Genomic DNA, 21886 nt, shown 5'->3' with positions numbered 1-21886 from the left:
AGAACCAAATGATAAGACGCAGAGCAGTGCGAGGCTTGTGACTCGCTATACACAAAATATACGACATGTTTGATGAATGGCATAAAGGAAAGCCGATGCATTCAGATGTCTCTGGGCAACTATATGTTGTGATAGATAAGTTCCTGTCAGGATGAGGGGCAGCATCCTATCTGCTCACTCATCATGACAGGTTTACAACATGTTGACTCATGGACGTGATCAGTCAGTCAAACAATGACAGATGCACGTTCTTGATTCCGACAGGTAGGTCAGAGATGTCCGTCTCAATCAGTTTACCTTCACCCATCTAGGATGGATGGCTGCTGACATCGTTGGCCATTATGTCCATACGCAATTATTATCCCCTAATTGTGATGTACAGTACAAATTTATATTGTGGTACCGTGTTAGCCAGAAAATTTGATGGAAATAATTTTATGCCCAAAAATGGCAAAAGTATTCTCGGAGTGATACCTTTATTGGCTAACCAGAAAAAAAAAATATATATATGCAAACTTACAGAGCACACAGGCTCCTTCTTCAGGCAGGATTACAAATGTTATGAATTCATTTGTAATATTGCCTGAAGAAGGAGCCTCTGTGCTCTGAAAGCTTGCATATATATTTTTTTTCTGGTTAGCCAATAAAGGTATCACTCCAAGAATACTTTTGCCATTTTTGGGCATAAAAGTATTCACATAGAATTATCCACTAATTAAAAGAATTTATTTTTGCTAAATAAATGTATACATTTTTTAAAATTTTATTTTATACATTTTCTTAGAGAACCTCTATAAGAAGGAGATTTCAGAATGGGCTATAAGACATGTCCAGCTTTGCTTAATTGTCTCACCTTACTGTCCTTGTTGAACTGAGCTCCACTTTGTTCTTGGATGATATTGTAAGGAATGAAGACGTCTAGATGATACAAATCGGGACGTCTGACTATTCTGTCTTCACCCAAGTCCAACACAAGAGATCTAGCAGAAGACTGTAAAGAGAAGACCAGCGTGGTAACAACGCTTATGTCGCTGAATGCTTCTGTACGGAAAAGAAAGTTGTAACCAACAAGTGCACAAAAATCTAAACTTTTATCTTGATACGTGGCCAACTAGAAGTTACTGTGTAGCTCCAGACGTCTCCTACATTAAATCTGACACGTGGAGGAACTGCTCACAGAAAAGGCTGAAAAATATTTTTTAGGATTCACACTGCATTAAAAGGGGTTGTCCTTCACTTTAATACTAATGGAATATCCTTAGGATAGGTCATCAATATTAAAGTGCCAGGCAACCCCTTTAAGTGAGGCATAATGAATGGTACCAGAATTTCAGATAATGTAGCCTTCATTAGGCAGAAGGCCCACTCGGTTATATGAAGAAATCTGGGGTCCCCAAAAGCAAACCCAGTAATCACCAGATTCCTGTGTGGTGACTACTTCATCTGCTTTTTGGGAAGACCAGAACTGACCCCTATATTTAACCAAGTGGGTCCCCTCAAGCTACATTATCCTGTCTGATGAAGGCTACATTAGCTGAAACATTCTTAATCTTCATTATGCCTCATTTAACGCAATGTGAATCATGGACATGAGAAAAATCAAATTAAAAAATAAATACATTTAAAGCATTTTCTGTGCGATTCCTCCAAATGTCACATTAATATAGAAAAAATAAAGAGCGGCGTGTTCTACACTATTGCAACAAGCCTCTTTCATCATTTCTATCATCATTATAACATCATTTATATGCACCAGCACCATGGAATCAATGGCACTATATAATTAAATAATAATAATAATATATACATCTTCGCACCAGCTTGTTTTCCCTCTATCTCCTCTCTGGATCTATGAAGCCAGAACTGTCAAAGAAGAGGTGATGGTGGAGATGGAGGGGAAACAAGCAGGGGGGAAGGCTTATATAAATGACTGGTCCCGCCGTGAAGCACTGGGCATCTGTGCTTGGTTTGAACAGTCATTCTCCGCTGACAGAGTCGTTTACAGAGATCTTCTTTCCCATTCCAACAGCTTGCAAACAACCCACCATGGTATGAAAAAAATAATTATATCATCATCATCCAGTAAATGTGTCACAACTGCCAGCAATTGGCTACTGTGGACACATCAAAGCTGTGATGATAAAAGTTGGCAGAGGAGGACCGGTATCACGAGGTTGGCACAGACTTTTAATAAGGGAAGACTATTGGAAATCACATGAAATGCAAAAAGGTCACAATCCTAAACCACATCTGAGGGTCTCACCACTTTAGGTAAAGAGACTTCAGCCACCAGAAAACTTGGGTGTCCTACAGGAGGTTCCGCCACAATCATGTAATCTGGTTTCACGGGTGAACTGATAAAAAAAGGAAGGAAGCAGTATATTGCAAGGGTACACCATCAATTTATGATCTGTTGGGGTCAATCTCTAATATAATAAAGGGGCACTGATGCTGGTAATGAGGAACAGCCCCTTTCAGGGTCATTCCCTGCACATTGGCATCATGGCCTCCACTGTGCAGCGGAACGACAGCATAGATCCAGCAAAGTGAATGGGCTTAGCTGCAGTTCTCCTGCACAGTGAAAATCCGGGTAGCTGCCCCACACCAGCTTATTCTTTAAAAAGGGCAGCGGGGTTACTTCCAGGCTGCAGCCCCCTTATTCTTGGAGTCCAAGAAGTTGGATATCCTATATCTTTTGTAAGATGGGATTTTAAAAAAAGTAAATGCATGCATTAAACCTCAAAGTAACCCAAACCTTTCAACTTCTGAGATGAGGGACTTGCTTGGAGTTAGCTGGGAGGGTCTGTAGGAAAAAAATAAAGACCATAAAGGCATAATAGTTAAAACAAAAAAAAAAACAATGTCCACATTGTTCTTGCACCATAACAAGCCATTCTGCAACTTCCCCCATCTGTTGGGTTTAACCCATCACCACGAGGAGTGGCGCTCCCCCATCTGTTGGGTGTAACCCATCACCATGAGGAGTGGCGCTCCCCCATCTGTTGGGTGTAACCCATCACCATGAGGAGTGGCGCTGCCGCTTCTGTTGGGTATAACCTATCACCAGGAGGAGTGGCGCTCTTCATACTTTGTGTACCTAGAGGAAATGTGGTATTATAAGACATCCAATCAATTGAATGGCCGACCATGTACTGCATGGATGAGCGAGGAACATCAGAGAAGAAGCCGCCGATGCTCAACAGCAGCCTACTCTGTCGTCTTTTACAGACTGTATGCCATAGACTTGTACCTTAGAGTTGGGACTTACCCCATTATGTTCATTTCCTGAATCATCGGTTTTGATTTGGTTCTGATATTCTGTTCAAAAATGGATCCCAGGAACTTCCGATTTTTCGGCATTTTCCACTCTGAAGGGAAACCATAGATGATTAACAGGGTCGGACTGGAACTGAAACTCAGCTCTGGCATGTGAGAGCACGCAGGCCCGCCCGACGCGCGTTGAATTTGAAATATTTTCGTGAATGATTTGGGTATATGTCACAATAAAAATTGCTGCAAACTGCACTTTATCATCGATAGACAAAAACTGACATAATGTAAAATATAAAACTTCCTTCCAGGAAAATGTTAATTTCTTTCAACTGGAGGGACGGACATATTTGTAATATAGAGCTCCAAGTTCCCAAAAACACTATGTTTGATAGTACCAGGAAAAGCAGGAAAAGTGAATCCTTGCAGATTTGAAGCAGTTTCATGTCTATTCTTTCAGTATTTTTGCAGCGTTTCTAAAGAACGGGAAAAAAAAAATCTAAAAAAAAGCAATATCAAGGGGATTTTCCTGCCGAGCGACAGGTTTTTTGTGCAGAAATGTTCTTCCCTTTCTTTTTTGTTTATATTTTGTGTTATACACTAGTGGCGAAAATTGAGGTAACACCTTCAGTTTTTCACCATCACCAATATTTAATGGAGGATTTCACTGACCTACTTACTTGTACACACGCCCTCTTCTGCCATATGTATTCTATGTTGGTTTATAGTGACCTGAGTGTGATTTAAGACAGATATTGTGCGATTAAAATGCGGTTTTTATATTTTAAAGCCAGTTTGTCATCAAAAGGTAAGCAATTACATGTTTTCGTTCTCAAAGTGTGTAAGCGGTTTCAAGAGACTGGTTCGATAAAGAATAAACCAGGTAGAGAAAGGAAGAAGGCTACAAGTCCTCAGACTGATAGAAGAATTGTTAGAATCGCCCTAAATAACAGGAAATAAACTGATGTCAAGGAGCTTGTCAACACCGGAGTGACAGTGTCTGATCGGACGGTTCGACGACGATTGGTAAATGCAGGGTTAAGAGCCAGAATACCAGGTAAAAAGCCATTTTTGAAAACCTCACAGCGTCAGAAACGTCTGCAGGGGCCAAAGAACATTGTAAATGGACCATTGAACAATGGAGAAATGTTATATGGAGCGATGAGACACGCATATCCATCTTTGGCAGCGACGGTGTCTGCTACGTTCGACGACGACCTGGAGAGGACTGGTTGCCAGAGGGTACAATACCCACCATGAAGCCTCCTCTGAGTGTTATGGTGGGGGGCTGCGTGTCCAGAGATGCAGGTGGTCGGCTGCAGGTAATTGAAGAAACAGTTAATGCTGAAAAGTACATCAAGGACGTCCTTCAGCCTAAACTCATTCCTTCGGCACGTGATGTATTTAGTGAAGGGACACCGTTTATTTTAAGATGGAGCCCCATGCCATACAGCTAAAAAATGTCTCTCTTGGTTCAAGGACAAAAATGTCCAGCTATTGAATTGGCCAGGAAACAGCCCAGATCTCAATCCTATTGAGAATCTCTGGGCTCGGCTCAAAAGAGCGGTGTCAAAACAGCGGGCTTCACACAAGCAGGAACTCATTGCAGCCATCATCAAATCATGGCTTCATATCATCACACCATCTGATTTACACAAACTGGTAGATAGCATGCCAAGTAGATGCCAGGCAGTCATCAAGGCCGAGGGCTATCCAACTGAGTATTAACATTTAGTGTTAGATATGAAAATAGGACAAATCAATGGCTTTTCTCCCACAGTCATCTGAGTGACAATAGTGTCCAATTTGTTGACAAATGAACAAATTTACTGCTAATATTGTGTTTCTATATGAGATTTTATTTCTACTTAAAAACTTTACTGTGAAATCAAAAACATTCATGAAATTTGTATTTGTATTGGCAAAATGCTAAAAATTCATAAATCTTGGGGGTGTTGCCTCAATTTTGGCCACTAGTGTATAGAGTTCCTCAGTATATTTATATGTTGTCCCCCATCACCTTTTTCATCTCTCCTTACAAGTATGCCTTGTATCTTAGCTAAAACACGGTAGTAAGTAGCATATGAAACCCTTTTATAATAGATAGTGTAGAATCGCTGCATATTTCAGGGTTATGCGCTCCTGAGGACTCATTAGTGCTGCCCTCCTCAGGCGAAACCTGTTTGTGACCTCGTATAATATGGGGCTAGCCGGTCTCACCTACCAGTTTGGGTCACAAACCCTTTTTTATTTGCTTTGATGTTTTACTCATTGTTTATTACTAGTGTTGAGCGAGCACTAAAATGCTCGGGTGCTCGAAGCTCGGGCCGAGCTCGCCGTGATACTCGGGTGCTCGACCCGAGCAACGAGCCCAATGTTAGTCTATGGGAGACTCGAGCATTTTTGCGGTGGCACCCCGGGCAGTCTTTTAAAAGCCTAACAAGTGCCCAAAACGATAGTGACAGTGCACAAATGACATAGGGACAGCATGGGGATCGCCCCAGGAAGCATTTCTGACCCCCAGATCACTGCTGTTAACAACGTGGTCAGAGGTATTAAGCCACTTTTACGGGCTCACAATAAAACGTTCAAAAACGAAAGTGAAGCTTTTTTCCTGTGAAATATGTTAAGGAACATCCTTTCCAGGGAAAAGACTTGTGTATAAGTTAAAATAAATGACCAAAAACAAAAATACTCCTCCACACCTTCGGCTATGTTCACAAGTAGCATTTTTTATGCGTTTTTGCACTTTTGTATTGCTTTCAACTATGACAAATGCATTCACCGTGAAATGTCATTTTAACATTTTACAACCTTATCTGGCCATGTGCTGTGTGACACATGCATAAAGTGCTGAAAAGACAAGGGAACAGCATGGGGAAGACCCCTGGAAGCATCTCTGACTCCCAGGTCACTGTCTAAAAGTGTGCCCATCATAAGTGATCCTTACCGCATCAGAAGATGCAGACTTGCAACTATCCCCATGGAAGTTCTAGTCCTAGGGCAGTGTTCAATTGTACCTCCCCCATTCCTTGCAATACAAGCTCAAGTATGCAGCCTGCCACCCACCCACCCCCAGGCTGCAATACCATACTGCTTGCTTGCTTGAACTTGAAATTGGGCCTTTTAGGCATGTGGAGGCGGAATCTGGCCACCACGTCATGGCTGTGTTGGCGGCCTGGAATCCATACTCAGTCCCCAGCCGCCCGGCGGCCGGGTGTCCATACTCGGTCCCCAGCCGCCCCGCGGCCGGGTGTCCACACACGGTCCCCAGCCGCCTGGGGGCAGCCGGGTGTCCATAAACGGTCCCCAACAGCCCCTATTTCTCCTTGGAACATCCCCCCACACACTTTTCTTAGCCCGGCCTGCTTTAGGCAGCATTGGAAAAGCCCACCAGAGAACCAGACTCCTCCGGTGGGCCTTGACTTCTCCATCGGTGGAGTTGAGAGTGCCAAGGTGAGGAGCATGATGATGATGACAGAAGTTAGCATCTGCTATGTTTTCTTTTAATGCAAGTGTAAGTGTGCAGCCTGCCACCCACCCACCCCCAGACTGCAATTCCATACTGCTAGCTTCCATACTGCTAGCTTGCACTTGAAATGGGGCCTTTTAGTTTGGAGGAGGCCGAAGCTGGCCACTACCTCATGGCTGCTTCGGCAGCGAGGTATCCATACTCAGTCCCCAGCCGCCCATATTTGTCCTGGTGTGCCTTATACATAAGATTAAGCATGTATACCAAAACATTACCTGTGCCCTCCCCAGTGCATTTAGTGGGAAGGAGAGCCTATTCCGCTGTAGTGTGTGCATGCCAAACCCCTGTTCATGGTACATGCGAAGATGCCTCCCACCTTGCACCTGTCGTTGCAGACTTGCAACTATCCCCATTCAAGTCCTTGTCCCAGGGCAGTGTTCAATTGTACCTCTCCCATTCCTTGCAATGCAAGCGCAAGTATGCAGCCTGCCACCCACCCACCCCCAGGCTGCAATACCATACTGCTTGCTTGCTTGCACTTTAAATTGGGCCTTTTAGGCATGTGGAGGCGGAATCTGGCCACCACGCCATGGCTGTGTCGGCGGCCTGGTATCCATACTCAGTCCCCAGCCGCCTGGTGGCCGGGTGTCCCCGCTTGCTCCCCAGCCTCCAGGGGGTGGCCGGGTGTCCATACTCGGTCCCCAGCCACCCCTATTTGTACCGGTAACCTTTCCCACACTTTTCTTAGCCTGGCCTGCTTTAGGGCAGCATTGGCCGAGCCCACCGGACTATCAGACTCCTCCGGTGGGCCCTGGCTTCTCCATCAGGGGAGTTGAGAGTGCCAAGGTGAGGAGCATGATGAGGATGATAGAAGTTAGCATCTGCTTTGTTTTGTTGTAATGCAAGCGCATGTATGTAGTAGCGGCTAGGCCTGAGGAGGTCAGCGTTTTGGCGCATATCCTACCTCCTCCGAGGATTGCTGGATGTTTTCCTGCTACTATCCAAGTTCTATGACTCTCGTTAAAACAAAGCTTCAAGTGATAAATGATGGATGAGGTAGTGGCAAAGGAGAAAGAGCAGGAGGAACAGGGACCATTCACATCAATATCAGGCCAGTCAACCAGATATGTCTTGTAGGATATGTTTCTGTAACAAAAGGAGCGGTTCGGCTACACAGTTATAGGGCATACAGTGAGTGCAATGCCTACCAAAAATTTTCGAGGCACTCCAATGCCCCTTGGAAATGACATGGAGGTCAGAGGGCGTTAACTAAACCTTTTTTTTCCATTTATAGCAACTGGGTCTCCTGTGCACTGTTGGCCTAAGCAGTGAATGGAAGGCTTTCCAAAAATTATGAGGTACTGCAATGTCCCTTACAAGAGCCATGTGTGGCACCCCAGGGGTCTGGTCACCACAGTAATAGAGATTACGTCGGAGAGCAAGTGGGAGGTTTCCTGGTCAGGATCCCTTAAACATGCAACATCCTCCTGCCCCAGTCCTGGGAGGGGAGAATTCTGCCCTTATAAACTGGATCTGGGGCGGGGTTTAGTGAGTCAGAGAACAGTCAGAGTCAGAGTGAGAGCAAGGGAAAGTAACAGCAAGGAGCTCTGTAGGAGCTAGGAGCTAAAGACCAGGGGCTGGAAGCTGAGCAGAGCTCGCCCTGGCAGAAGACAATAGGAACCGGACACAGGAGTCCGAAGCTGTGAGGACTTATATATCCAGCAGCAGAAACCACCCGGCAGGGGATTTCAGGTCCTCTGGCCATAGAAGCCCGGAGGCTCAGTCACAAGCAAGGGACCAGCACCGCCTTCGTGGAGCGGAGGCTAACAGAAGGCCCCAAGTCACCAGCCATATGGGTGAGCACTACAAGGTACACTCAGGGACGTGGGCTACTTCTACCCGCTTACAGCAAGGTAGCCAGGAAGAGTGCAGACAGACGGGGAGGCCTACAACTCCACCTGGCCAGGGGAACTCCTGCTTGCTCACAGACTGACCAGGCCTCTTATGCTAGCCAGTACTCCCGGGAGGGTCTACCTTATAATCATCAGTAAAGACCCTGAACTGCACTGCAAAGACTCTGAGTCGTTCCTGCTGCGCTCGTGCACCATCACCCCCATCATCCACACTCACTGCCCTGAGGCTATACTCCTCCCGAGGGGAGTTATCCCATTCTATGCTGCGCGCACAACAACAGCCTCAGCGGACTGCCTCGCAGCGGTGGTACTCCCTGACCGCAATCCACGGGTGGCGCAGTCGGACAATTAACCTCAAAACCTAAGAAAGACTGCCACTGGTTTGACCAGCCTGAGCCACGGGACCGGGTCACTGCCACGGAGACTACAGACCCCAGAGACCCGGCACCGGGTATCCCACACACGTGTGCACACGGCCCAGGGGGCGAGTCACATGCAGTACAGCATATTACAAACATAAGTCCCATTATTGGGGAGTGGGTGTCCCATAGTATTTGCTTATGCTTTCCAAGCAAAAGCTGCCAAAAATTAGGACGGAGCAACTTGCAATGCCTCTTACAAGAGCCATGCAGTACAGCATATTACAAACATAAGTCCCATTATTCGGGAGTGGGTGTCCCATAGTATTTGCTTATGCCTTGCAAGCAAAAGCTGCCAAAAATAAGGACGGAGGAACTTGCAATGCTGGCACCCTGGTGGTATAGTGGTGGTGGAGGCTGAGGATAAGGAGAAGAAGATAAAACAGCCGAAACGAGGAAGCGTATACCTATGTGTGGGTGTGAAGCGGTGCATGTGAATACACCTCCCGAAATAACACAGTGGATTTGACTTTATGTTACTCTGCTGTCATTTGGTGGTGATGAGAAGTCTGGCCCAATCCAGCCCTTGTTCATTTTGATAAGGGTCAGCTTGTCAGCATTGTCAGTTGACAGGCGAGTGCGCTTATGAGTTATAATTCCCCCAGCGGCACTAAAAACACGCTCCGATAACACGCTAGCGGCAGGGCAGGCCAGGACCTCCAAGGCGTACAGAGCGAGTTCATTCCAAGTGTCCAGCTTGGATACCCAATAATTAAAAGGCACAGAGGAATCACGGAGGACGCTGGTACGATCGGCAAGGTACTCCCTCACCATCTTTTGAAACTTTCCACTGCTTGTGAGAGTACCCCCGCGCCTCAGGGCCTGTAAGCTGGGCGGGTGTCAGAAAACTGTCCCAGAACGTTGACAGTGTTCCCCTGCCTCTGCTGGATTGGAGTTGCATCTCTCTCGCCTGTACGCCTTGGTTGGTCAACGAACTGTGACCTCTGCCGCTAGCGTGTTCAGATGGGAATTTTTTTAAGAGTTCTGCAGCAAGGGCCTTCTGGTACTGCCCCATTTTTGTAGACCTCTCCACCTCAGGAATAAGAGAGTGAAAGTTCTCCGTGTAGCGGGGGTCTACAAGTGTCACCAACCAGTAATGACTGTCACCCAACATTTTGACAACGCGAGGGTCACGGTTAAGGCAGCATAACATAAAGTCAGCCATGCGTGCCAGACTGGTAATGGGCAAGATTTCCGTGTCCTCACCAAGATGACGACTGACCATGCTCTCCTGCTCCTCCTCCTCTTCCTCCTCCCCCCTGTCCTCAGGCCACCCTCGCTGAACCGACGGTATGACACTTGTACAGGTACTACCGTCTACAACGCATGATAGCAGCTCCTGTTCTTCCTCCTCCTCCTCCTCCTCTCCCTCATTGTCCCCCAATGCATGTTGGGATGAGATGAGGCTGTGCTGTGTGTAATCGCCCGCTACGGCTTCTTGATCCATCTCATCATACTCTGGCTGCAATGCCTCCTCTTTAATTCTCTGCAGAGAGCGTTGCAAAAGACAGACAAGTGGGATGCTGACACTAATGATGGCGTCATCGCCACTCACCATCTTGGTGGCCTCCTCAAAGTTTGTCAGGATGGTACATAGTCAGACATCCAGGTCCACTCCTGAGGTCTTATGTGTGGAGTCTGACCTCAATATCGACGGCCTTGTTGCAGCTGGTACTCCACAACTGCTCTCTTCTGCTCACAAATCCTTTGCAACATGTGGAGGGTAGAGTTCCAACGTGTGGGGACATCACACATCAGTCGGTGTGCCGGAAGCTGCAAACGCTGCTGCAACAAAGCAAGGGCGGCGGAAGCTGTAGCCGACTTGCGAAAATGAGCTGACAGGCGGCGTACTTTCACGAGCAGATCTGGCAACTCGGGGTCCGATTTAAGAAACCGCTGAACCACGAGGTTAAGCACATGAGCCAGGCATGGTACGTGTGTGATCTCACCTCGCCTCAGAGCCGCCACCAGGTTACGGCCATTGTCACACACGACCATGCCGGGATGTAGGTTCAGCGGTCTCAGCCACAGATCTGCCTGCTCTTTCACAGCTGTCCACAACTCACAAGCAGTGTGAGGTTTATCACCTAAGCTTATGAGTTTCAGCACAGCCTGTTGCCGCTTGGCGGAGGCAGTACTGCAATGCTTCCAGCTTGTAACTGATGTGGTGATATCTGAGATGGAGGCTGAACATGAGGAGGATGCGCAGGAGGAGGAGGATGCGCAGGAGCTGTACACTGTGGGGGCAACTCTGACTGACATAGGGCCAGCAATCCTCGGTGTGGGGAGGATGTGTTCCGTCCCAAGGTCCGACTGGGTCCCGGCTTCTACTATGTTTACCCAGTGTGCCGTCAGAGAGATGTACCGATTGCGGTAGGATTCCGTCTCCATCAGCCTAAAAGGCAGCATTTCCAATGCAAGCAGTCGTGAAATGTGCGAATTTAGGACTGTGGCCTGTGGGGCGTTAGCTGCGAATTTCCGCTTTCGTTCAAAGGTCTGGGATATGGACAATTGAATGCTGCGGTGGGACGTGGACGTTGATGCTGTTTCTTGAGAAACTGCCATAACAAGTGAAGACTGAGAGGAGGGGGCATCTTTACATGCAGTATGGACAGGGGATTGCCTTGCACGCACAACAGTGGAAGAAGCAGTGGTGACATCCGCAGACACTGGTCGTGGACCCTGGGTTTCGCCCCACAAAGTCGGGTGCTTTGCTGCCATGTGCCTGATCATGCTGGTGGTGGTCAGGCTGGTAGTTTTGTCACCCCTGCTGATGCTGGCATGGCAGGTGGAACATATGGCCTTTTTGGGGTTATCAGCAGTCTTTAAAAAAATTCCAGACTCTGGAAGACCTACCGCTTGTACTGGCAACGTCCCTTGTGTTGGTGTTACGGGGAAAGGTTGCCTGTCTTCTGTCTGTGGCCACCACACTGCTTCTTCCTGCCTGTTGGGGTACTCTGCCTCCCTCCCCCTGTGTGCTGCTGGCCTCACTCTGCATGTCCTCCTTCCACGTTGGGTCAGTTACTAGATCATCCACCACCTCCTCCTCTTCCACTTGCGCACCACGATCCTCCTCCTCACTTCCTGGCAATTGTGTCTCGTCATCGTCCACCTCTTGTGACAGATTGCCAACGTCGACTTCCTGTGGCCGTGGCTGTTCAAATATTTGGGCATCGCAACATGGGATCTCCTCTTCCACCACTTCAAGCGTATCAGGCGAGGGGCCCAAATATGGAAATGGTCCAGTGAACAGCTCTTCAGAGTGTCCAAGTGTGGGATCACTTGCTGTCTGAAAAATATACAAGACCCAGCACCACCTTATGATAAGACATACACCTGTGCCAAAGTCCCTGAGAAATAAATGGGAGAAAAAAAGCAAAGGGTAGAGCAGGCACCAAGCATAGTAAATAATCAAATATAGAGGCAGTGTATTGAAAACATTGTAGAAATTTTATTATAGAAAAGACATACAGCACCACTTAATTAAAAAGTACAATTAAAAAACATATAAGACAAGAAAAAACAAAAAAACGCATGGACAAAAATAATTTTTTGTTTTTTCTTGTCTTATATGTTTTTTTACATACAGTTATTGTTTACTGGGGTATACCACACTTTTTTAAATAGAGATATTTGCAGCTGAACAGTGAGCGACACACTCAAACTGTTTTTTTTTTAGATACCAAAGGCCCAAAACTGGATAGTACAGCGATTTGACCCGTGGAACTGCGAAACCACACTGGGATGTCGGGCCTACACAAGACTATTTTCAACAGATATATTTTTGTGTCATAGAATGGTAGAATTGGAAGGGACCTCCTGGGTCATCTGGTCCAACCCCCTGCTCAAAGCAGGATTCACTAGATCATCTCAGACAGATGTCTGTCCAGCCTCTGTTTGAAGACGTCCATTGAAGGGGAACTCACCACCTCTCGTGGCAGCCTGTTCCACTCATTAATCACCCTAACTGTCAAAAAGTTTTTTCTAATATCTAATCTGTGTCTCCTCCCATTTAGTTTCATCCCATTGCTTCTAGTCTTTCCTTGTGCAAATGAGAATAAAGATGATCCTTCTACAATGTGACAGCCCTTGACATATTTGTAGACAGCTATTAAGTCTCCTCTCAGTCTTCTTTTTTGCAAGCTAAACATTCCCAAATCCTGCAACCGTTCCTCATAGGACATGGTTTGCAGACCAGTCACCATTCTGGTCGCTCTTCTCTGAACTTGCTCCAGTTTGTCTATGTCTTTTTTAAAATGTGGTGCCCAAAACTGTACACAGTATTCCAGATGAGGTCTGACCAAAGAGGAGTAAAGACCGATAATGACTTCACGTGATCTAGACTGTATGCTTCTGTTAATACATCCCAGAATTGTATTTTCCTTGTTTGCTGCTGCATCACACTGTTGACTCATGTTCAGTCTATGATCTATTAGTATACCTAAGTCTTTTTCACATGTACTGTTGCTTAGCTCTATTCCTCCCATTCTGTATATGCTTTTTTCATTTTTATTGCCCAGATGTAGTACTTTGCATTTTTCCCTGTTAAAAAACATTCTGTTGGTTGCTGCCCACTGCTCCAGTTTATTTAGGTCTTTTTGAATCCTCTCTTTCTCTTCTCTAGTATTAGCTATCCCTCCTAGCTTTGTGTCATCAGCAAATTTAATCAGTTTACCCTCAATTCCTTCATCTAAATCATTGATAAAGATGTTGAACAATACAGGTCCCAGGACGGAGCCCTGTGGTACCCCACTTGAGACATTCATCCAGCTGGATGTGAAGCCATTTACAACCACCCTTTGAGTCCGATCACTAAGCCAGTTATGAATCCACCTAACAGTTGCCTGGTCCATTGCATACTTGGTCATTTTTTCAATAAGGATGGTGTGAGATACTTTGTCAAATGCTTTGCTGAAGTCAAGATATACTATATCTACAGCATTTCCCTGATCCACCCAGTCAGTGATTCTGTCATAGAAGGAAATTAAGTTAGTCTGACATGACTTGTTAGTTACAAACCCATGCTGACTCTGGTTAATCACTTCATTCTTATCCATGTACTTACATACATGTTGTTTAATAATTTATTCAAAGATCTTTCCTGGTATAGAAGTCAGACTCACCGGCCTATAGTTCCCTGGGTCCACCTTCTTCCCCTTTTTGAAGATAGGAACAACATTTGCTCTTTTCCAGTCTTCTGGGACTTCTCCTGTTCTCCAAGAATTTTCAAAGATTATGGAGAGTGGTTCTAAAATTTCTTCTACGATCTCCTTCAGTACTCTGGGGTGTAATTCATCTGGACCTGGAGACTTGAACTCATTTATGTTAGCTAAATATTCCCTCACAATCTTTCTGTTTACAGATAACTTGGATTCCTCTATTCCTTTAAAAGGACAGTGAAGATCAGTTGATGTTACATTTTCTTTCTGAGAGAAAACAGATGCAAAATAGGAATTAAAAAGTTCGGCCTTCTCAACATCCTCTCTTACCATTTCTCCATTTTCATCCTGTAAAAATCCTATAGCATCTTTGACTTTTCTTTTACTTTTGACATACCCCCAAAATCCTTTTTTATTGCTTTTGACATCTCTTGCAAGCCTTAATTCATTGTCAGCTTTAGCTAACCTGATACGTGCCCTGCAGGATCTGCAGACTGCATTATAATCTTCTTTAGATATGCCTCCCTCTTTCCATTTAATAAACATTTCTTTCTTTCTTTTTAGCATGTGTTTAAGTTCTGTGTTCATCCATCCTGGTTTCCTTAAATGCTTCCCATTCTTCCTACTTTTCGGGATTGTTAACGATTGTGCTTTGAGAATCTCATTTTTAAAAATTTCCCATCCTTCCTGGACATTTTTGTCCCTAAGGACATCCAGCCATTGGATCCCTCCTATTCTCTTTCTGAGTCTCTTAAAATCTGCCTTTCTAAAATCTAACCTTGAAGTTTGAGTCTTCACATGTCTTCCTCCTCTAGTTATCCAAAATTCTATAATAGCATGATCGCTGCCTCCTAGGGTCCCAGCCACCTTTACCTCCTCAACCATTTCCTCCCTGTTTATAAGGATTAGATCCAAAGTAGCAGATCCCCTTGTTTTCTCCCCTACCTTTTGGAAGATAAAGTTGTCAGCAAGAGAGGATAAGAATTTGCTTGACCTGTTAGTTTTACTTGAGAGAGATTCCCAACAAATGTCTGGATAGTTGAAATCTCCCATGACCACTACGTCATATTTTTTGGAGAACTTGGTCATTTGATACATAAAGAGTTCATCCATATCTTCAGCTTGCCCAGGTGGCCTGTAGTAAATGCCTACAATGGTGTCCTTTCCGTTGTTCTCTCCTTGTATTCTTACCCAAACAGTTTCCACAGTACTCCCAGTCTCTGAAGCTTCAATCTCTGTGCAGATATATGCTTTTCTAACATACAATGCAACACCTCCTCCTCGTTTATCAAGTCTGTTTCTTGCAAATAAGTTGTATCCTTTTAGCCTTTTATTCCAATCATGTGTATCGTCCCACCAAGTTTCAGTGATTCCAATGACATCATATTCCTTTTCCTGCATTAGTAGTTCCAATTCTCCTTGTTTGTTGCCCATGCTTTGTGCATTTGTATAAAAACATTTTAGTTTGTGATTGGTTTCTCTTCCTCCCATATTTTTATTATTTAAATTGTTTTGTCTTTGTTCTTCCTTTCCACTTCCAGTAGCAGAGATCTCAATAGTATTTGTCAGCTGTATGGCTTTTTCTGGCCTTATGCTTCCCTTCCCACATTGTTCTAGTTTAAAGCTCTTCTGATGAGTGTAGCAAGGCGACTTCCAAATACATGTTTTCCAGTCTTCGTAAGGTGCACCCCATCTCTAGCAAGTAGTCCATCGTATAGGTAATTCATTCCGTGATCCAGAAATCCAAATCCTTGTTGACGGCACCATCGACGTAGCCAGTTGTTCACCTGTAGAATCTTATTCCACCTCATTGTTCCATGGCCATCCACTGGGAGGATGGATGAGAAGACCACCTGCGCTCCCAATTCTTTCACTTTCTTGCCTAAGTCTTCAAAGTCACTGCAGATGGTTTCCAGGTCCTTTCTTGCGGTGTCATTTGTCCCCACATGTATTAGCAGGAATGGGTAGTGATCTGTAGGTCTGAAAAGTCTTGATATCCTGTCAGACACATCTTTAATTTTTGCTCCTGGAAGACAGCACATTTCTCTTGAGGTTATGTCTGGTCTGCAGATAGCGGCCTCTGTTCCTCTTAACAGGGAATCCCCCATGACCACCACTCTCCGTTTTTTCTTCACAACATTCTTCTTTCTCCATCCAGGAGGATTCTGAGGGCTTACAAGGTTATTCATTGCTGGCAAAGTCTTATTTTGCTGTATTTCTTCATGGTTCTCCTGCGTGAGAGCCTGGTACTGGTTCCTGAGCAGTATGGGTGCTGACTGCCTCTCGATCCTCCTGCTTCTGTGGGTCACATGCTTCCATTCCTCTGTTTCGTCAGGTGCAGTTCGAATTTCTTCTCTTTCTGAATCATGAAGAGATAATTCTGCTCTGTCACAACAGTCAGGAGACACTACTGTTTTTCTTTACGGAAAAAAACTACCAAAAGCTGAATAATAGAGATTTTTTACCATGGGATGGCAAAACCACAGTTATTGTTTACTGGGGTATACCACACTTTTTTAAATAGAGATATTTGCGGCTGAACAGTGAGCGACACACTCAAACTGTTTTTTTTTTTAGATACAAATGGCCCAAAGTGGATAATACAGAGGTTTGAACCGTGGAAGTGCAAAACAACACTTCTGTTTCTCTAGCCTACACCAGACTATTTTCAACAGTTATATTTGTGTCTGAAAAATCAGAGACACGCTTTTTTTTTGGGGGGTGGGGGGGGGGGCGGGGACACACCAAAAGGTTAATAAGACGGGTATTTGTACAGTGTGAAGGAGAAAAAAAAAAGGAGGATTTAGATGAAAAAAAAAAGGATTTTTCCTGGCCCCCGACACCTGGTGCTAAGTCCAGCAATTTCAGCAACAGGAGCACACAGGACTGTAATGCAGCGTTTGCTGGTATAACCACTGTGTCTCCTATACAGCCTTCCTGCCTGGTATCTGGGATGGATATTAGTCCTGAAAAGGACTGTTTGTTCTGGCAGCCTTTACAGACCCTACACTAACTATTTTGCAGTTTATATCTCTCCCTAAATCAGCAGCGCTGTCCCTACACTGTCTAATCCGGAGCGACTGTGTCCAAGATGGCGGCGCCCCATTTTAAATACTCGAGGTGACGCTGTGCGGCCAGCCAATCACTGTAATGCCCACAACCAACATGGCTGCGGCATTACAGTGACTGGCTGGCAATCCCTGCATGTTCATTGGCTCTGTAAAGAGCACCAAACATGCAGGGCGGAGACCCGAGCTCCCGCCCGAGTAACCCGGAAATGCTCGGTGCTCGCCGAACATCCCGAGTAGCGTGATGCTCGGGCGAGTACCGAGCAGTGTCGAGCATGTTCGCTCAACACTATTTATTACGTTTACACCCAAAATCTCTCCTAATCCTGGAGATCAAACCTATGAAAGCAATTTATGAATGATCGTAACACCTCTATGAAGGGTAATTATCATCGCCTTCATAAATATACATTTATATGTATAAATACATATGAGGTCAATGCATAGTACTGGCACATGACTTATCACTTTCCAGGACCTTACAAAGCACCAGGAACATTCATAACAAGCGGAGGTGAAGCGATTCTGGCAACTTAATAGGAAAGTATTCTTTACAGTTAGAGCAGTCAGACTGTGGAATGCCAACCACAAGATATAGTAATGGCAGATAGTATAACAGCATTTATAGAAGGGCTGGATACTTTTTTAACAAAACATGACATTGTGGGTTATAAATAATCTAGTAATAGAAAATGTATAACTTTGGAGATAGACCTAGGACATTAAAGTTCAAACTTTTTCAACCTATGTAACTATGCAAGTATGCAGAATGCACATTAGGAAAATGCTTGAAATGCAATTCCCTATAATATTATTTTACAAGTAATTTCCTCTTAACTTTCTGCTTTGTAAAGTGCTAGTTATAAGCCCAATCTATGGATCTAAAAAGTGCAAAACACTCCTGAAACACTTGTACGTATGTTCTATAATCTGTATTTCTTATGGTGCCTAAGGGAAGCCGTAATGATAAGACTCCTGCTTGGTAACAAGTGCAGTTATTTGCCTCCATAATGAAAGTGAATTACAAATGATGAAAGGGTTAATACTTGGACCCTGCATCAGTAATAGCCCTTGTAGTAACCATGACAACTATTGTGAGGGCATAAACAAGTGTCATAAAGAATATTCCATAAAAGAATGCCGCGCTGCCACGATCAGCGCCATTATTGATGATGCGCCTGAGGACCTTGAGCTTGACCACCCCACGTAATGTGCCAACGTTGGTGTAATTTGGAGGTTCTGGCAGGGAAAGGGGTTGTCTTCTTAGACACCCCGGGGGGAAGGGAATGTAACAGAGGGGGGGGGTCCCCAAAACAAGATCCCCTTCTGTTACTATGTACAAATAGCTGCTCTTCTTTGGGAGTTCATGGATGGATCCTTGACTTTAATGGGTGATAAATTGGGAGGGGGAGGGGATATTCTTCCTAAGAGGGGTTATCCATAATGAGCAACCCCTGTAACCAAGTACCCAACTTCTTGAGAGACGGAGCTGGATCTGTAAGGGAGAAGTGGTAGATCCACCTGGGAAATCAGATCAACTAAATTCGTTCCAGCAATAAATGTGGTGACAGATATCGCAGCCAGATCTCTCCCACATCCAGTTTATCACATTAATAGTCTATATTTGTTATGTCGTTCCCTGTAAATATGTAGAAATTCTAAAACTCCGTCATATATCGGCACTAACTCTCTAAGACCAAGGGAAGGGCAGCCCTCCAGCCATGGTTCCCTAGAGGTTTCCTCCACAGGGGGTTTTCCTCTCCTGAGCGCTGCAGGGTGACTCTTCGTGAGTCGAGGGTTGTGCCATTTTCGGTGTCATGTAAATTTAAATAAAGTTGAGAACATTTGACACCTAATTGCAATGCTTTGTGTATTTATTTTGTATGTGTCTGATTTATTTTGTTTGGGAGTCGGGGTCCATCACACTTCACTGAGTCATACGTCTGGACATCTGCCGCCAGCAGTTTTGCCCCAGGGGTTGCCCCTGCTCTGGGGAGTTTGATGGAGCAGAGAAGACAAGAATTACAGCACTCATCCTCAGAATAAGGACTTCTATTACAGTACTACAAGCAGCTTCCTCACCTCATTCAAACAGTGAGTATTTTGGGCTCTAATTTACATCAGTATTTGTAAGCTGAAAACCAGAGGGGAACAAACACAGTGAAAAATAGTAACTGAAACACTTTCACCTCTTCTGTTTTGGATCCACTCCTGGCGTCTGCTAACAAATACTGATGCAAAATATCGCCATGGAAGTGCCCTAAATTCTTACGGACTGATTTGACTGTTTGAGTTGCAGTCAAGCAACAGAGGTTGCAAGCGTTAAAGGAGTAATCTGGTATCAAAAACCCCTGTCCCCCTTGCCATTTTTCTCTATCCTGAACCTGTGCTGCCTGCCCCGATCTCAGATTGTCTGACCTAGTCCTTGTCTTCGCTCTCCTGTGTCTGGTACCCTGGTACCTCCGGAATGCTGCTGCAGTCCAGGGGACTGCACTGAAGTGGTACCTGGTGTCTACCGGCGGCCCAGTCTAGCCTCACCACCAGAGGTTCTAGTGGAGACCCAATAGACATCTAGTCACAACCCTCCCGTGGGGCAGTGGGTCCATATCCACCAGCGCTACACCCACATAGCAAATGTGGTACCAATATTCAAGAAGGGGATAACATCTGAGCCTGGAATTTATAGGCCGGTAAGTTTAACTTGTACTGTGGGCAACATCTTTGAGGGTTTTCTAAGAGATACTAACCTGGAGCACCTCAATAAGATTAACTAATCTGCAAACTAATCTGAAAAGATTCTATGGGGAGGTAAGTTCTAGGTTGGACCAGGGAAACTTAGTGGATGTTGTCTATCTGGACTTTTCAAAGGCATTTGATACGGTGCCATACAACAGGTTGGTACATAAAAATGTTCAATATATTATATGGTAAACTTGCTCCACGAAAGAACAAGTCCTTGTGTGGTCGATGGAAAAATCAAGGAAAATATCAGTGATGCGGTCGTTACCTCTTGACAGCTCCATTTCGTACTTGTTCTCTAGTCCCTCCATGGCCACGGTGATAAAAAATTCCCTGAAAAGCTCATTATTCTAATAAAAAAAAATACAAAGTAAGGAGCTGACACAAAGGAGAGCAGACAGCTCGTATGTCGGAATAAGCAATTGCAGTTACCTTAATTTTCTCAAAGAAGGTGCCATTAATCACTATGTCGTACGCCGTACAGCCGCCTCCACCTGTAGGACAAAGTGCACCAGGACTTAGATACTTTGCGGTGCCGACTCAATCCATTGACCTTAGTAGGGCTGCTATGAATAAGTGGTATAAGTTCTTAAAGGGGAATCCAAGTATTGGACAATCCCTTTAAGTCCTAAATCTAAACCAAAAAAAGTTCAAAAGTCAACAACAAGATGTCAAACTTTATTCCGCAGACTGGAAGTGGACCTACCAGAACCTGTGGAGATGGCACCTTTGACCATTGAGGATTAGTAAGTTGTAATACTTGCTATTTTAACCCCTTTAAGGATATCTCTGGACTACCCCTTTAAAAAGAGACGCGCTGTATTAAAAAAACAAACAAAAAAAAAACGTACTATTATCAACTTCAACGTGGGGCTCTCCAAGGCTCATGGGGACTCGATAGCCGGAGGGATCATCAGATTCCAGGATGCTGACTAACTCCTGCTCCGTCAGGTCCGGGGCCGCTGGGATCTGGTTTGACTTGCAGATGTTAATAAAGATTTTGGTATTTTTGGATGTGCGAGTTTTAATGCAGAAACCTAACACAGAAATAAAAACAAAAAGTGAACAAAAACACAATAAAATCGGCAAAAGCCAAGCAGCATTTACATGTAATCAACTGTATAAGAAAAAACGATGTGACCCCCCACGTTGGTTGCATCATGTGACCGTTGCAGTCAATAAGACCCCACTGCCCCACTGTGGTATCTGTCACATAATATGCACAAAGTAATCTGGATAATAATCAGAGGACGCCCATCTCACCAGGCTGGGGTCTGATCTGTCTGCTTTCTGGTAAGTTCGGTATTCTGCTCTGTATCTCCTGTTTGGCCTGAAATGAGGCAACAAGTGAGAATCAGTGAGTAACATGAACAGGATGGTTCTGCAAACTGATTTTTCCTGCAACAAAATAGTACAACTGTGAGGGGTCTAAAGCCAACAATACACATTAGGTAAATGTTGGAGACTGCCGCGCCCCCGGCGGATGACGGAGGAGACAATCACCCGGTGATTGCTGGCCTCTCCAATTCATCTTTCGTACCTTCATCAGCATCTGTTCATACAGCGCTTCCGCCATGTTTGTGTTCAGTTCTGCAGAGAGCAGCGACTTGTCAGACTCCATTTTTTCGGTCAAAGACAGAAGCTCAGGGATCTTGTTTTATAAGAGAAAACCTGAAAAATGAAAATATGTATTAATCTTCTCCACAGACAACGACAAGGGGAGAGTGCGGGAGCCCGACGGCCCGCGGCACGAGGGGGTGCGGGAGCCCGACAGCCCACGGCACGAGGGGGTGCGGGAGCCCGACAGCCCACGGCACGAGGGGGTGCGGGAGCCCGACAGCCCACG

At 45.1% G+C, this 21886-nt stretch overlaps 1 long non-coding RNA gene across 1 annotated transcript; it reads right to left on the bottom strand.

The window, feature by feature from the left end:
- Positions 1-20307: 20307 nt before the first annotated feature.
- LOC141176485 (uncharacterized) lies at positions 20308-21072 on the bottom strand. Its single transcript, XR_012253168.1, has 3 exons — positions 20892-21072; positions 20473-20534; positions 20308-20390 (listed from the first exon to the last, which is right to left on the bottom strand). It is a non-coding gene; the product is annotated as an uncharacterized lncRNA (long non-coding RNA).
- Between the last annotated feature and the right edge of the window lie 814 nt (positions 21073-21886).

The sequence above is a fragment of the Phyllobates terribilis genome, unplaced genomic scaffold (assembly GCF_046119375.1).
Source record: "Phyllobates terribilis strain yellow unplaced genomic scaffold, ASM4611937v1 Scaffold_27__1_contigs__length_16484149, whole genome shotgun sequence".
NCBI lineage: Eukaryota > Metazoa > Chordata > Amphibia > Anura > Dendrobatidae > Phyllobates > Phyllobates terribilis.
Note: the sequence above shows the minus strand (reverse complement) of the source record. Positions and strands in the feature narration are given on the sequence as shown.